The sequence below is a fragment of the Neofelis nebulosa genome, chromosome 9 (assembly GCF_028018385.1).
Source record: "Neofelis nebulosa isolate mNeoNeb1 chromosome 9, mNeoNeb1.pri, whole genome shotgun sequence".
Classification (NCBI taxonomy): domain Eukaryota; kingdom Metazoa; phylum Chordata; class Mammalia; order Carnivora; family Felidae; genus Neofelis; species Neofelis nebulosa.
Genome location: NC_080790.1, coordinates 7,431,468 through 7,436,908, shown reverse-complemented (window position 1 = coordinate 7,436,908; position 5,441 = coordinate 7,431,468). Strand labels below are relative to the sequence as shown.

The 5,441-nt window shown below is 57.7% G+C and overlaps 1 long non-coding RNA gene across 1 annotated transcript in view; it reads right to left on the bottom strand.

Moving 5' to 3' along the window:
* Positions 1-4,929: 4,929 nt before the first annotated feature.
* Positions 4,930-5,441, bottom strand: part of LOC131484344 (uncharacterized) — a 1,671-nt gene continuing 1,159 nt past the window's right edge. Inside the window, exon 3 of the long non-coding RNA XR_009248179.1 lies at positions 4,930-5,179. This is a non-coding gene — a long non-coding RNA (uncharacterized LOC131484344). The remainder of the gene's footprint in view (positions 5,180-5,441) is intronic.

The following is a 5,441-nucleotide window of genomic DNA, read 5'->3' as shown; positions in this document are numbered from 1 at the left end:
GTCTGTGTGGAAGTCAAGGTGAATGCCTGTAACCAAAGCGAAGCAGTTGTTCCCAGGTCTTTTATTTTTTTTTTTAATTTCTTGGATTCAGAAAAGTGTCTTCTTTTTTTTTAAGTTTTTAATGTTGACTTTAAAAAAATTTTTTTTTAATGCTTATTTATTTTTGAGACAGAGAGAGACAGAGCATGAACGGGGGGAGGGTCAGAGAGAGAGGAAGGCACAGAATCGGAAGCAGGCTCCAGGCTCCGCGCTGTCAGCACAGAGCCCGACGTGGGGCTCGAACTCACGGACCGCGAGATCATCCTGAGTTGTCCTGAGCCGAAGTCGGACGCTGAACCGACCAACTGAGCCACCCAGGTGCCCCTTGTGGTCCAGAGTCTCAAGCCATTTCACACCGGGCTGCCTTTCGTGGGCTGTGCCCCCCTGGAGGCCCTGCTGAACGCTGCCCGGGGCTGCGTCTTCCGAGCCCCTGCCACTTGGAGACTGGCCCTCCACGGATGCCAGGTTCGTGCGTGAGCCAGCTCTGGTCTCTGTTCGGCACGACGCGCTGTCTCCAGGGGCCGGCACACCCAGAAACATGTATTCACCCTGGAGAAGGTAAAGGCCGTGGGAGAGGTGTAGCCGACGCCACACTGAAGGTCTAATCCACGTGGGTGGAGGTTTTTCTGGCGATAATTAGGCAGAAGAAAGGCCTTCTTGGGTGTCATCGGGAGGATAAAACACGTCTGAGGCTCAGGAAGGAGGCAACATGAAATCAGACCTTTGGTGTGGTGACATCTGGACCCCCTGGGGACAAATCCCACCTTGACAGGTGGCCAGGGCTCTATGTTCTGGCGTGCTGAAATCTTCAGTTTCCAGAGCTGGAAAGGAAAAGCTGCTTTTTCTGTGGGGTGTGGACACGGGGAAGGAAAGGCGACACTCAGTGTAAGTCCTGACGGACGCCCCGTGTAGCGGATGTCTGGGGGGTGTGGCTACACAGGAGACTGAAGGAGTGCGTGGTTTCGTGTAGTGCTAAGGGCACGGGGCTGCCCTTCCCAGACCCTGACTTCCACCAGTGTCAGGGGCCTGTGGCCAGCTGTCAGCAGTGACACCACTTGGCAGCGAGAATCACCCGTGGCAGCGTCGCTTTGGCTTTCGTGGCTCGATCCCTGGGGAGCTGCAGCTGGGCCGATCCCAACGTGGGCTGGCTGAGCCCCAAGAGGCTCCGGACAGTTTGTAGGGAAAGCGGAGAAAGTACAGAGGGAAAGGCTGAGGTTCCTACTAATCTGGCAGGAGAGAATCTGAGTGGAAAATAAAAATACGACCTTGGTGGCACCTTACGCGAGTGAAGCACAGAACCATGGCGTGTGTGTGTGTGTGTGTGTGTGTGTGTGTGTGTAATTTGTATAAGTCCCTGAAGAGGGTTTGCTCCCGCCAGGGTCTGTGCTAGGTGGGCCCCGGAGGTATAAAATGCACACGTGATAGGAGCGAGCCAAGTGCCGGGCGAGCAGGTGCAGGGAGCCGTTGGGGTCTGGACTCTGCGGGCCCCGCTGCTCACGCGTCCTCGGAAAACGTGGGGTTGGAAGTAGCCAGGCTCCGCCTGGAGGCCGATCGGCTTCTCTCCGCAGCGAGAGCTGGGAGAGCGCCTCGTGGAGGGAGGAGGCCCGGACTCCGGTCTTGGCCTCACTTTCCAATGATCCCGGCATCTTAGCGTCATTTTTCCAGCGGGCACAGGTCTGTCCAGCCTGCCGCCCACGGTTACCGGGAGGCTTAAATGACAGAAGGCTGGCTGCGTGCTCTGTCACTGCAAAGCCCATATATATAGGTAAGAAGTGGGGGCCTGGTCGTGAGGAAGGGGGACCCTGTCGGGCCCCTCAGTGTAGGTGGAGGGGCTGGTCTGTGCTCCACAGGAGGCCAGTCGGGTCTGGGGTCTGGGGTCTGGGGTCTGGGGTCTGGTCTACCAAGAGGGCACAGCTCTTCCTCGGGGATGCCCCTGAGGCTACCAGCGAGGACCCATGGCCTCAAGCCCCCCCTCCGTCTACCAGCAGGAATTCTGCATCTTTCTGGTATTCCCTGTGTTATGTTTGAGAGGTCCCCCGGCCGCGTACTCACAGGCCTGGGGACCCCATGCTCCATCGTGCCCCCTTGAGGCCAACCACAAGGCTCCGGGCCTTGTGAGAAAACACGGTTGCCTCAAGGGTCCCAGCCGCTGCCAAGGCCAACGTCTTAGGGTCTTTTTTGGGGGGCGGGATCACGCCACCCCCTCTGCGGTACTTCGGTATCCCACAGCGACACTGCCTGGGCACTTTGTGACACAAAGTGCCCGGATTTGCACGCACAGCCATCTCCCTGGATTTGAACATGGAGCCCGGTGGGCACAGGGCTGGCCCGGCCAGTGTCCTGTCCCCCTGCGTGTACCCCTTGTGCCTCCTCCGACCAGCCTCGTTCTCAGAAGACGTCTAACCGTGTCAAGTCACTCTTCGAGAAGCCGATAGGAGCGATGGCCCCTCGGCCCAGAAAACGGACCCCTGCCCGTGTGTGACAAGGCTCCCTTTGGCTTCAGGGTGTTGACGCCCCCGAGGTTTGTGCACGCGCGGATTGCTCAGGGGCACCTTGGCGGGTCTCCAGGATTCTCTGTACGGTCCTCTCTTCTCCGGCGCTCTGTCCTGTGATGTCTCACCGCCTTAGTGTCCCTGGACCGTCAGTGCCGTCTCAACCAGGGACTCCTCTGGATCCTGCCTGGTGTCCCCTCCCTCCACGGCAGCGTGGACATTTCCTCAAGGCAGCAAACGGGGGCGATTGTAGGGTTCACCCCACTGATTTCCTGTCTCTCAGGGTGACCGTCTTTCATGGCCTAAGGTCCAGTTCCTTGGAAAAGCTGGCATCGTGCCCTCGCTCTTTCAGATGTGAGGGGGTATTCGGTTCTTGTTACTCCCTCTTGGGCAGGAATGGAATTCGTGTTTCTATTATTTTAATGTTCACGCTGTCACAAGTTGGCCCGTGGCCGTCCCTTTGAAAGGCTTCTTTGCTGTTTCGCACAGTCCCTGCCATTGTCAAAGGCAGCCGGCGATACGAGAATACGATGTAAGCCTGTTCTGGTATTTCTGGGCCCCAAACAGCTACCCTTCAAGGGGCCCCGGCTCCCTGGGGTAGGAAACAACTCAGGTTTTCTTCTACATGCGAAATAAAAGTGCCGGACGCTGAGACGGGCGTGTTATCTCTTGTCTTAACTTGGTCCTCATTTCACAAATGAGGAAATTAAAGTTCAGAAAGGTAGAATGTCTTCCAGCAACACAGGGCTGCAGGGGGTCGGCCTGCCTCAGCCAGGCTAGCTAAGTGGCCGGTCAGGAATCCAAGGCCTACGAGACCTCTTGGCGGGAAAGAGGGCCGCTCTTTTGCCCGCTGCCTCTGCACGCGCGCCCTCGGACTGGACACTGGGAGAGACAGGACTGCCCACCTCCTCGCCTTTCCTGTGGAGACCTCACAGCCTTTGCCTCTCAAAGACCATCTTTCTCCCATCCAAGTACTCACCAGGCCCGACCCTGCTTAGCTTCCGAGATCAGACGAGATCGGGCACGTTCAGAGTGGTATGGCCGTAGACCATCTTTCTTTTTTTAATCTTTTTAAATGTTTATTTATTTTTGAGAGGGAGGGAGAGTACAAGTGGGGGAGGGGCAGAGAGAGAGAGGGAGGCACAGAATCCGAAGCGGGCTCCAGGCTCCGAGCTGTCGGCACAGAGCCCGACGTGGGGGCTCGAACTCACGAGCCCCAAGATCATGACCCGAGCCGACATCGGACGCTTAACTGGACAGCCGTCCAGGTGCCCCAAAGCCCACCTATTTCTCGACATGCTCCCTTCTCTCTGCTGGTCAGTGTCTCCTAACTGAACTCCTGCCCCAGCCTCACCCCTCCGGTCCCTTCCGCCAGAGCGGTCTGACCTGAGCATAAATTCCGCCCCCCACCCCTCACATTTAACAACCACTGAGGGAGTCACCTGAGCCTTGCAGGATGCTAGGCTTTAGGGACACAGACAAGCCACAGGGAGGGGTTGTCACCCCTGTCCCCAGGGAACCCACCGTCTATGGACGGGGGACAAACAGGCGGACACAGGGGTGTGGTTACAATGACAGGTCCCTGAAAGAAGGCCGGGCAGTTAATTCAGCCAGGAGAGGCGGTGGAGAGTGGGCATGAAAGGGAAGTTCAGGAAAGGGGGAGAAGGGCAAAGACCCGCAGCCTCCCCACATCCCTCCCCAGGATCCAGGTGAGTCCTGGAGCGGGTGTGGCCGCTTCCCTACTCCCGCCCCGGGGAGCCCTCAGGGCTGGCCCTTAGGGAAGACACCAGGCTACCTCCCCGGCAACACCCTCTCCGCTCCGCTGGGGCCCTCACATCCCACCCTCTGGCACCTGCAGCCTGGGGCGTATGTCGGCATCCTTGTTCTGCGCACGCTGCCGTCCTCTTCGGGGCCTGGAAAACCTTCTCCTCGCCTTCAGTTCAGATGTCCCCCCAGGAGACTTTTCCAGTGGCGCCATCGGCCACTCACTGCACCGCGCTCCCCGACCATCTATCTTCTATCCTGTTTGCTGCTCAAAACGTTCCTCGTGTGCTTCCGCGTCTTACCTAGAGGACTGTGAGCTCTCTGGGGACAGAAACCAGAATGACTCACCTCTGGGTTTCTGCCCCAACGCAACGGACTCCATTAAATGGTGCTGGGTGGTGGCTAAATGGATGGATGGGTGAGGGGTGGGTGGTAGATGGAGGGGTGGATGGGTGGATGGACAGGGGGGTAGGTGGATGTGATCTGATCCCGGTCAAGGGGGAGCTTACATTTCAGCAGGTAGATTAGACTCGCAATAAAATTCAGTAAAATATGACAGGTTTTAGCCTTGAGGACAGAACCTCTAGCCTTTTTTTTTTAATGTTTATTTTTGAGAGAGAGAGAGAGAGACAGGGCACGAGTGGGGGAGGGGCAGAGAGAGAGGGAGACACAGAATCGGAAGCGGGCTCCGGGCTCCGAGCCGTCGGCCCAGAGCCTGACACGGGCCACAAACCCACAAACCACGAGATCATGACCTGAGCCGAAGTTGGACGCTTCACCGACTGAGCCACCCAGGCTCCTGGACAGAAACTCTAGTCTTACGAGAGTCCAGAAAAGGGGGGGAAAGCTCCCCAGAGGCTGCCATCAGAACTGGGCACTGAGAGCTGAGGAGGAAGTGTGAATACTGTCACTACTTTGTAGCACTGTCATCTCCATTGGACCTGTGCAGCCCTGTCCAGCACTTGGCTCGTGGCATCTTATCAGCTCTGCTTGTTGGCCACTTTGTCCCCTGAGCTCAGCGAGATGTGCTGGGGAGCGGCAGGCTGCCTGCAGGGCCAGCTCAGGACAGTCCTGGAACCCACTAAACTTCTGAGTGGTGAGGGGCCTTTGGGAACGAACCTCCCTCACTCAGAGGGGACGGTGTCT